Below are 12,205 nucleotides of genomic sequence, written 5' to 3'. Positions count from 1 at the left end.
GATTTGTCACAGGATATAGTCAAAGATATAAGAAAAAGGAGTAAAGAAACATTAGCAACATTTGATGAATGAAAAGTATCACTCCACAGAGATATACTACTACTAAGCTAATGGAAATTGTGGTCAAACACTTCTTAATTAAACAACTGCATATATGAAACAACTGAGTCTATGAAATGAGAGATTTAAGTACATATGAAAGAAAGGGATGATGAGACAAAAGATAAAATTTTAGTTGGCAGGAATCAAGTGAAAGGAAAGAAATCAAATAATTACAGAAATAGAAAAATTGGAAGCGATATGTTTGGAAGAGAACATAGAGGATAGGAATAAAAGGGTAAGAACAATAGAAAACTAGGATAGATTTGAGATAGAAAATGATGGATATTGAAGATAAGGAAAGGGAATCAGAAACACATGTTCCTCAAAGAAGAGAAATAAGGCAAAACAACTGTTTACTAAAACTATCTAGAAATAAATGATGATCTTAACTTACAACTTAGAAGGACATGCTATGTCTCAGGAAAAACTGATAAAACAATATCTACAATGACAATTTAATAAACAGCTGAGTACATACTTTTTATAGAACATTTATTTTTATATAGGCAGACAGTTATTTAAAAAACAAATTGAAAAGACTGATTTGCATTGATTTCAACAAAAGCAAAAATAAAATAGGAATATATTTAATACGTGTGTAGGTTCTAGATGAGGACAATTTTTAAATTCTCTGGAAGGAGCCATAATGACAGAATTAACATAAAATATGAACATCCAAAATCATAAGGACTAGTTCTCCAGAGGTAATCTATATAATTTATGCAACCTGTAGTTAAAGAAAATGACAACAAAACGGTAACCAGCTAATAATAATGTTAATGTAAAAATATTCAAGATTTATAAGAAAGTACTGGAGATAAATAATGAGAGGGAACTAGGTCTGCTAGATGTTTATATAAAACTGGCATATGAGTTGAGACAGATCGATGGGACCAAATTAAATATAACAGAAGTAGAACCAAATACATACCACTATTTCATAATTAAAGTAACATTTCAAAACACCAAGGATAAAAGAGTGATGGCAGTACAAGTTTGGGAACAATTGATAGTCATCTGAGAAAAGTGCATGTTGGATTCATACCTTATTACAAATTAAATCAATATGAATCAAAGATCAATGGTTAAAAAAAAATTTGGTTAACTTGACCAAGCTATGGGAATGTTGAGTAACAGATGAAGAAAATGTTTCTAAGTACCTCATTAAACTCAGAAAATATAAAAGTGATAAATTAGACTACATAACCCATAAAAATTCAGCATAAGGAAGCCCCCATAAAGCAAAACCAAAGAATAAACATGAAAAATACTTGAGATTCATCTAGCAAAATGATGAGCATGCCAACTTTCTCAATAAATAAGCATCCCTGTGCATTGATAAGAAAATGACACCATAGAAAAATGAAGAATAAACACAGAATTCCTTAAAAAGAAAATATGAAATGTTCCTAAATGAAAAAGATGCTCAACCTAAATAGTAAGAGACACCACTGACATATAGCAAAGTATTTGATAGTATTTAGCTTGTGAGAACGTGAGGAAAAAAACTCATATTATACTTAAAGAAGTGTGAATTCCATCCCTACAGACTCTGTCTAAAGGGATAGTTAAAATATTTATCAAAAGTATCATAATTATATATTTATATTCACCTGAATACAAAAACGATTGGCAATAGACTGAATCCCATCACTAGTGGAGTGGTTAAATACATGTAAATATATCTACATAATAAAGTAGTGTGTAAGAATTTTTTCATCTTTGAGGCAGAATTGACAAATAAAAATGTTAAGATTTAGAGTGTACATCATATTGATTTTATATGCATATACGTTGTGAAAGGATTCCTTCATCTAATTAGCACAACCTCTTTCTTATAAATTTGTTGAGAATATTTAAGTTCTACTCTTAGCCAATTTCAATTGAATAGTGTTATCAGTGTTATCAACTTAGTCACCATGCTTTCCATTATGTCATCAAATCTTATTCATTTTACAGCTGAAAGTTTGTACCATTTTACCAACCTCAACTTATTTCCCAACTCCTAGGCTCTGACAACCACTTTCCTATTTTGCCTATGAGTCTGACTATTTTTTAAGGTTCCACATATAAGTGATACCATGCAATATCAGTCTTTCTCTGACTTATTTTACTTAACAGAACACCCTCAAGTATCTCCATGTTGTTGAAAAAGGCAGAGTTTCCTTCTTTCTCACGACTGAATAAGATTTTATTGTATATATATTCCATATCTTTATTCATTGACAGACACTTAGGTTGTTCTCCATATCTTCACTGCCATTTTGAAGTGCTGTGTAGCTTTTAAAAACTGAGGAATAGATACAAAATAAGTAAAGTAATTCCTCATTTTATAAAAAGGCTATCTGTAATTTAAAATAGTAGCAATAATCTAACACAAGTAAGTCTTAAAGAAGAAAATAGCAAAGATACCGATATTAAAGTTTCACCTAGTTTGTTCATAATGCCCTCAAAGTCCATCCATGTTGTTGCAAATGGCATGATTTCCTTCTTTTTTTATGGTAGAATAATATTCTGCTGTACATATGTATGTGCACCATATTTTTTCTATATATTCACCCATCAATGGATGTTTATTTCCATTCCCTGGTGGCTCAGAGGTTAAAGCGTCTGCCTGGAATGCGGGAGACTTGGGTTCGATCCCTGGGTCGGGAAGATCTCCTGGAGAAGGAACCCACTCCAGTACTCTTGCCTGGAGAATCCCATGGAGGGAGGAGCCTGGTAGGCTACAGTCCATGGGGTCTCAGAGAGTCGGACACGACTGAGCCACTTCACTTTGGTTATTGTAAATAATGCTGCAGTGAACTTGAGGTGCTTAAATCTTTTTCAAGTTAGTGTTTTCATTTTCTTTGGATAAATACTCAGAAGTGGAATTTCTCAATCATATGATATTTATGTTTTTAATTTTGTGAGGAACTTTCATACTCTTTTCCATAGTAGATACATCAATTCACATCCCCACCAACAATGCGCAAGTCTTCCCTTTTCACCACATCTTTGCCAAGGTTTGTCGTTTGTTGTCTTTTTGATAAGAACCATTTTGACAGGGTTGGAGGTGGCATCTCACTGTCATTTTGATTTGCATTTTTCTAATTAGTGTTGTTGAACAACCATCTCATGTACCTGTGTTTTCTCAGAAAACATTTTAATGATACTTCTCAGCTTCGGTCTTCTAGGACAAGGCAAGTCATAAAAATCTTGAGTTCTTAAATTTAAACTGTGGTTACTAACTCTCTTTGGGGTCTCTCTCTCTCTTCTTTCCCTTTCCCTCTGTCCTTTCTTCCATTTTTTTTTTTACTCTTTTTTTCCTTTCTATTCTTCTTTTGTCCTTTCCCCCTCCACCTTCATTATTTCCTTTTCACTCAGAGCACCAACATAGAAACTGACCCCCCAAGACAGAAACTGCTTTCTCATCCTTCACTTGATGATAAATTTATTCTTCCCTAACCTTCACTGAGTACTTAGGCCTTTGCATTCCTCATGTAAAGTAAGCATTTTGATTCCCCATTTCTTTCTTTCTAAAGGCCATAGATTTGGTCATCTTTCTCTGCAGTAGTTACACTCAAACCTTTCATTACTGCTTGAGGTCTACGTCACACTTGTGTTCAGCTTCTACTTAAATTTTGTGACTCTGGGGACTTTCCTTTCTCTTTTAGAGCTTCACTTTTCAAAGCATATTTATTACACCTTAGCGAGTGTTTCTAGGTTTTTGATAGAGCGACGTCTTAGGTTATCTGGTTTGCCATACAGTGAAAAGTAGTTGTCAACATGATATCTTTGAAGTGAGCTAATGATGTTAGCTTTGAGTCTAACACTCTAAAACATTTGTGTGTTGTCCTTTTAAAACAGTTGTACTAACTTACCCTTAATGTATTTTATTCAGCTCTGTTTTAACTTCATATTCTTTGGCATTGTGTTTATTTACTCACATTGTTTTGATCTCATATTTAAAGAATTTTGAACTTTAGTTATATGTTTTTAGTCTTTTGTTTTAATGTTTTGATAAAACCATATAAAATTCAAGCTATATATGTATATATAAAGCTATATAAATCATATAAAATTCAAGTAGATATTTTCATTCTACTCTGGAAGTGTTGCTGCACTGTATTAAACTTTAAATTCAAGTTGCTGCCTTTTTCTCTTCTTGGAACTATTCATATTCATAACTTTGCTTTATGTCAAAGTACAAGTTTTAATGAGAGAATCTCAATCTGAATTCAGTTCAGTTCAGTTGCTCAGTTGTGTCCAACTCTTTGCGACCCCATGAATCGCAGCATGCCAGGCCTCCCTGTCCATCACCAACTCTTGGACTTTACCCAAACTCATGTGCATCAAGTCGGTGATGCCATCCAGCCATCTCATCCTCTGTCGTCTCCTTCTTCTCCTGCCGCCAATCCCTCCCACCATCAGAGACTTTTCCAACGAGTCAGCTCTTCACGTGAGGTGGCCAAAGTATTGGAGTTTCAGCTTCAGCATCAGTCCTTTCAATGAACACCCAGGACTTGTTGGATCTCCTTGCAGTCCAAGGGACTCTCAAGAGTCTTCTCCAATACCACAGTTCAAAAGCATCAATTCTTCGGCGCTCAGCTTAGCCTAATGTTATTAATATACTCAACTAGAGAGATTTACATAGGGTCAATTAAAAAGAATAAAACTGTTATATCATGGTGCATAATTTGTAGCTTTTGATAGCACTGGAAAATAACATTAAATCAATTCCTTAAATATTTCTAAATTTATAACTGTTGTATAGTAAAGCCATTTGAATAAGGAAAAAATACTTTTAATATAAATTCAATGTGTAACAATAGCAAACTTACATTACACATTTACACTAACTGTATGTGGACATTGTTTGAAGTATTTTACATATGTTCACTTATTTAGCACACATAACAGCTTCCCTGTAAAGCAGATATTATTAATCTTCCAAATTTACAGTTGTGAACACTAAGAATGAAGTAAAGTAGCTTGGTCAAGGTCACCTCACTGGTTAAAGTAGAACTGAGAGACTTATACTGTCTGTATCCTCAGCCTAGCACCTTAACCACATTACATTCTTTCCTTTTCTCCTGTTGTAAAACATATTATCTATGATTTATATGATCTAGACTTTACTGGATATAATGTATTGAATGGGTATAGCCAATTTGAATTCTCAGCCTATTTTTAAAGAAAACTTATATTTGTCCTATAGCAAGTTCATGTTCAAACTTGTTATAAAATATTAACTTCCTTAATTCTTTAATGACATCCATATTTTCGTTTTACTAAGAGCTTGATAAAACTGTTTCAAAACATGAATTTTAGCTTGGCTTATTTTTCTTGCTAAGTTTCTTCAAATTTCTTGGTTTGTTTGGATTTTATAAATCCTGTTACTTAAAAAATGTAGATCTAAGAATGTATTTTAGATTTATGGGCTTAGTATTATAGACTTAGAATGAACAGTAGAGATTATCTTGTATAGCCATTTATTTTTAATTAATAGATAAGGAAACTGAGGCCCAGAGAAATGGACTCCGTACAGAGCAGAGCTGGAAACTTCTGTCTTCTGGCTTTTAGCACAGTTGAGTCACCTTAACCAGGTGTTACATTTTAAATTTGGTTAGTAAGGAAAAAAAAAAGAAAAAGCTATCTTTTAAAATCCCCATAGGAAGGAATGTACTATTGATTTCTGTTCTTTTAACATGGAAACATTTGGTTGTTTCTTTCAGGGAGTTCCAGTTTATTTATTTATTTTTTTTAATTTTTTTTAAATTTTTAAAATTTTTCTTTTTTTATTATTTTTTAAATTTTAAAATCTTTAATTCTTACATGCGTTCCCAAACATGACCCCCCCCCCCCACCTCCCTCCCCACAACATCTCTCTGGGTCATCCCCATGCACCAGCCCCAAGCATGCTGCACCCTACGTCAGACATGGACTGGCGATTCAATTCTTACATGATAGTCTACATGTTAGAATTCCCATTCTCCCAAATCATCCCACCCTCTCCCTCTCCCTCTGAGTCCAAAAGTCCGTTATACACATCTGTGTCTTTTTTCCTGTCTTGCATACAGGGTCGTCATTGCCATCTTCCTAAATTCCATATATATGTGTTAGTATACTGTATTGGTGTTTTTCTTTCTGGCTTACTTCACTCTGTATAATCGGCTCCAGTTTCATCCATCTCATCAGAACTGATTCAAATGAATTCTTTTTAATGGCTGAGTAATACTCCATTGTGTATATGTACCACAGCTTTCTTATCCATTCATCTGCTGAGGGACATCTAGGTTGTTTCCATGTCCTGGCTATTATAAACAGTGCTGCGATGAACATTGGGGTACATGTGTCTCTTTCAATTCTGGTTTCCTCGGTGTGTATGCCCAGCAGTGGGATTGCTGGGTCATAAGGTAGTTCTATTTGCAATTTTTTAAGGAATCTCCACACTGTTCTCCATAGTGGCTGTACTAGTTTGCATTCCCACCAACAATGTAGGAGGGTTCCCTTTTCTCCACACCCTCTCCAGCATTTATTGCTTGCAGATTTTTGGATCGCAGCCATTCTGACTGGTGTGAAGTGGTACCTCATTGTGGTTTTGATTTGCATTTCTCTAATAATGAGTGATGTTGAGCATCTTTTCATGTGTTTGTTAGCCATCCGTATGTCTTCTTTGGAGAAATGTCTATTTAGTTCTTTGGCCCATTTTTTGATTGGGTCTTTTATTTTTCTGGAGTTGAGCTGCAGAAGTTGCTTGTATATTTTTGAGATTAGTTGTTTGTCAGTTGCTTCATTTGCTATTATTTTCTCCCTTTCAGAAGGCTGTCTTTTCACCTTGCTTATATTTTCCTTTGTTGTGCAGAAGCTTTTAATTTTAATTAGATCCCATTTGTTTATTTTTGCTTTTCTTTCCAGCATTCTGTGAGGTGGATCATAGAGGATCCTGCTGTGATTTATGTCTGAGAGTGTTTTGCCTATGTTCTCCTCTAGGAGTGTTATAGTTTCTGATCTTACATTTAGATCTTTAATCCATTTTGAGTTTATTTTTGTGTGCGGTGTTAGAAAGTGATCTATTTTCATTCTTTTACAAGTGGTTGACCAGTTTTCCCAGCACCACTTGTTAAAGAGATTGTCTTTACTCCATTGTATATTCTTGCCTCCTTTGTCAAAGATAAGGTGTCCATATGTGTGTGGATTTACCTCTGGGCTTTCTATTTTGTTCCATTGATCTATGTGTCTGTCTTTGTGCCAGTACCATACTGTCTTGATGACTGTGGCTTTGTAGTAGAGCCTGAAGTCAGGCAAGTTGATTCCTCCAGTTCCATTCTTCTTTCTCAAGATTGCTTTGGCTATTCGAGGTTTTTTGTATTTCCATACAAATCTTGAAATTATTTGTTCTAGTTCTGTGAAAAATGTGGCTGGTAGCTTGACAGGGATTGCAACAAATTGAAAAATAAAAACCATATGATTATCTCAATAGATGCAGAGAAGGCCTTTGACAAAATTCAACATCCATTTATGATAAAAACTCTCCAGAAAGCAGGAATAGAAGGAACATACCTCAACATAATAAAAGCTATCTATGACAAACCCACAGCAAACATTATCCTCAATGGTGAAAAATTGAAAGCATTTCCCCTAAAGTCAGGAACAAGATAAGGGTGTCCACTTTCACCGCTACTATTCAACATAGTTCTGGAAGTTTTGGCCACAGCAATCAGAACAGAAAAAGAAATAAAAGGAATCCAAATTGGAAAAGAAGAAGTAAAACTCTCACTGTTTGCAGATGACATGATCCTCTACATGGAAAACCCTAAAGACTCCACCAGAAAATTACTAGAGCTAATCAGTGAATATAGTAAAGTTGCAGGATATAAAATCAACACACAGAAATCCCTTGCATTCCTATACACGAATAATGAGAAAGTAGAAAAAGAAATTAAGGAAACAATTCCATTCACCATTGCAACGAAAAGAATAAAATACTTAGGAATATATCTACCTAAAGAAACTAAAGACCTATATATAGAAAACTATAAAACACTGATGAAAGAAATCAAAGAGGACACTAATAGATGGAAAAATATACCATCTTCATGGATTGGAAGAATCAATATAGTGAAAATGAGTATACTACCCAAAGTTCCAGTTTATTTAGTTGGCCAATGTTTTCCTTAGAATATGCTATCTATTCTTTTGTTATAGTAGGCTATAACAAAGGACCTGAAAATCTCAGTGGCTTAATGCAGTTGGTTTGATGTTGTTTGCATTATAGTCCAATGTTGGGTTGATGGCTCTATACCAAGTGATCGCTCAGGTGACCTAGATTGCTTCCATCTTGAGGTCATATCATCTCACCATTTTGTGACTTCTAGGCCACTCTGGCATCATTTTGGCAGAATGAGAAGAAAAAGCACAGATCATTAATGAGGTGTCAGGGAGTTGGGCCCAGAGTTGGCCTTTATCCCTTCCACTCATGTTGCATTGTCCAGAGATCAGGCACATGGTTCTGCTTGCATGCAGCAGGATTTAGGTATTGTGGTCTTATCATCTTTCCAGGAAGATATTTAAGTGATTTGGTAAGTTTGTAACATTATTTAAGCTAATGCTTACATTTACAGACCATACTGTACAAAAACTAATTGTATTTTGTGCTTAGATGCTGAATTGTGTCTGACTCTTGTGACCTCATGGGCTATATCCTACCAGACTCCTCTGTCCATCGGATTTCCCAGGCAAGAATACTGGAATGGGTTGCAATTTCCTTCTCCAGGGGATCTTCCAGACCCAGGGATTGATTCCATGTCTTCTGTTTGGCAGGCGAATTCTTTACCACAAGGGTTACTTGGGAGGCTGCCAAAATATGCAGTGCTTCACGACTTTGCCTGTTATCCTTGTACAGGGGCCATGCTAATCTCTGTATCACTTCAGTTTTATAATATGTCCTTTTAGCACTTCAGTAATCCTCTGCACTGTGAGATGCTCAGGCTCTTAAAGGTATGCAGAGATGACAGTCATTTTTTCCATCTTACACTCACTGCAAGGGGAATATTTATTATTACTCTTTGGATTCTTTATGTTTTACTGAAAAATTTCAGTAACTATTAAGGGAAGCATTGGCAACAAAAAGATTTTTTAATGGTATGAATCTGACTTTTAAGAGTTTAACAGAACACAGTAGCAGAAGAGATACAAAATAAGCTAAAATACAATGTGATATGCCAAGGGTGTAGTGTTTCCTAAAGAGACCGATTAATGATAAGACCTAGAGGCTGTGCTTGCTTATTCATTCATGATTTTACATGTGAAATTCTCTCTCACTGAAAGGAAGATAATTATTAATTTAATTCATAATTACCCAGTGCTATTAGAAGTTAGAAGGAAAGAATTAAATAGGACGTAATCCATGCAGAATCAATATAGAAAGAAAACCCTTGTGGGGTGAAAGTAAAATCACTTGATGATAATTGTACCTTCCAAAAGCACAACTTTAATGATGAAATTGAAATGGATTAGACGTAGAGAACTTTTAAAAGCAGAGATGATTAAAAACAGAGATTAGTAGCTATTACATGTTTTCTCCCCAACCCCAACTGGACATAGAGAACTGAGGGTAGATCTGCATACTTTAAATCTTGGTGCTTTGATCATATCTAAAAAGCCCTCAAAAAGATTCTGAGTTGAATTTTAAACTTAGGTCTAATGTAATAGTTTAAGCGTTCCTTTAGCAATCTTATATTACTATGTGCAAAGTGTAGCTGGTTAGATTTTAATTAGCCAGGTATAATAAATTACTATATTTCTGTACATATATATTTTGGATTTTACTTCTCTTTATACTTCCAACTATTGTTACTTTTATTGTATAAATGAAAAGGCTATTGTTCAGAGTTCAAATGATTCATGGTTAGTCACAGAATCAAAAAAGAGAAAACTGGAATCAGATATTAAACCTCTTAACTATTAATCTAGTTCTCAGTCTTCCATCTACAAGTCTAAAATATGAGGAATTTCTATACTTTATCGCTGACTGCTCTCATTTGACAGTGAATTTATATGAGGGGATCTTTCTTATCATGACTATGCTTTGTAATGATGAACTCAGCTTCATATCAAATGGACCTTATCCAATAATACTAATATTACATGAGTCTAATGAATATCACTGTATATTATATATGAAAGTTATAAAGAGTAAATCCTAAGAATTCTCATCACAAGGAAAAATATTTAAAAAAATTTGTATCTATGTGAGGTAATGGATAGTCACCAAACTTACTGTGGTAATCATTTCATAATGTATGTAAGTAAAATCATTATGTTGTACACTTTAAGCTTAAACAATCAGCCTTGTCTCAAAAGCTGAACAAACCAAGGTGAAGGTGAAGATGAAGTTACTCAGTTGTGTCCGACTCTTGCGACCCCGTGGGGTGTAGCCTACCAGGCTTCTCCATCCATGGGGTTCTCCAGGCAAGAATGCTGGAGTGGGTTACCATTTTCTTCTCCAGGGGATCTTCCCGACCCAGGAATCGAACGCGGGTCTATTTGCATTGGAGGTAGACGCTTTAACCTCTGAGCCACCAGGGAAGCCCCCCAAAAAGACCTTAAAAACAATCATATAAAGACAGTTTTTTTTTTTTTATTTTGCTCAACTGATTGGCCTAACATGCTTTAAAAGAAGTACTCATCTTAATTTTACAGCAACATATCAGATATTAGATCATTTGTTATTAGATCATTTGATATTAGATTCACATAGATCAGTACAGCATCTGACACACCAGAAAACTACAGGGCAAATTATTCATGATGGGACTATCCTACATAATAGGGATAATAATGAACTACAACCTGTATAAAAATGTTTTCCTAAAACCGACTATTGGTATTCAGTTCAGTTCAGTTCAGTCGCTCAGTTGTGTCCGACTCTTTGCGACCCCATGAATCGCAGCACACCAGGCCTCCCTGTCCATCAATAACTCCCAGAGTTCACTCAGACTCACGTCCATCGAGTCCGTGATGCCATCCAGCCATCTCATCCTCTGTCTACCCTTTAATGTCATGCAGTATATGTCTAGATACTCCCTACCCCAATAAATAATTTCCTTGCTTTCACTAAAATTTGTTTGAGGTTGATTTCCAAATAAGTGAGAAAATAAAAAACATCTACAGCTCATTAAAATGAATGAGCTTCAAAAACATGCTGTATTGAATAGGGATTGACCCAAAAGAGGCATGGAAAGGAAATTAGTCTTTTCAAGAAACTGAGTGAACAAAGAAATTCATTAGAAAAATGCAGTCATGAAAAAGGCATTTTTGAATGTATTCCTTGCTTGGTTGCTTATTTGTTGTGTATTAAAGGTTTTTTTTTTTTTAATGGACTGATTACTGACAATGACCATGTCTGCCATTAAAAAATCAGATCAGATGTTTTACTGTTGTATGCAAATCCTGTGTTGGGTGATCTAATATCTGATCTGCTGCTGTAAAAAATTAAGATGAGAGAGTACCTCTTTAAAAGCATGCCAAGCAAATCAGTTGAGCCAAAGAAGATGATCATATTTTCTGAAACCAAGCCAAACATTTCTTGGGCATATTTGTAGATGAGCTGTGCTTCTGTTTTCATTTAAGCTGAATGGTCATCCATGTGTGAGGAAATAAATTTGAAAGTTAACTGAATGTTCTGGCTCATCTTTTGAAGTATCTCCTGCATCATCTGGACTTTTAAATTTATTCCATCACACATGGATGGCTGGGCTCTCCAAATAAAGTTGGCAAGAGGCAATTCTTTTATGTTTGTGTTAATCTCAACTCACTGAGAAGGCCACTGCTTTTGTCAGAATGTTATTGCACCACACACTTTTGATTTCAGTAATTGCTTCTTCATTCTCAAGTTCTTGTCCAGATACTTTCTTCTTAACAGATAACTATTACTGTTCTTAAAAAAGCAGAATAGGCAAATGTATTAGATTATACCAGTATGAAAAGTAAAGTTTTGACATGTTCATAAACAAAATAACCTCAGATATTATATCTAAAGGTTTACCTTTCCTTCTGCCCCATAACATACACATACACACACACACACACACACACACACACACAGAATACTAATAAT

At 34.8% G+C, this 12,205-nt stretch overlaps 1 pseudogene; it reads right to left on the bottom strand.

Moving 5' to 3' along the window:
- Nucleotides 1-8,944: 8,944 nt before the first annotated feature.
- On the bottom strand, nt 8,945-9,042 carry LOC138431571 (U6 spliceosomal RNA; annotated as a pseudogene).
- Nucleotides 9,043-12,205: the final 3,163 nt, after the last annotated feature.

Source organism: Ovis canadensis, chromosome 1, assembly GCF_042477335.2.
Source record: "Ovis canadensis isolate MfBH-ARS-UI-01 breed Bighorn chromosome 1, ARS-UI_OviCan_v2, whole genome shotgun sequence".
NCBI classification, from domain to species: domain Eukaryota; kingdom Metazoa; phylum Chordata; class Mammalia; order Artiodactyla; family Bovidae; genus Ovis; species Ovis canadensis.
The sequence above is the reverse complement of the archived record's forward strand: the minus strand, read 5'-3'. Positions and strand labels throughout refer to the sequence as shown.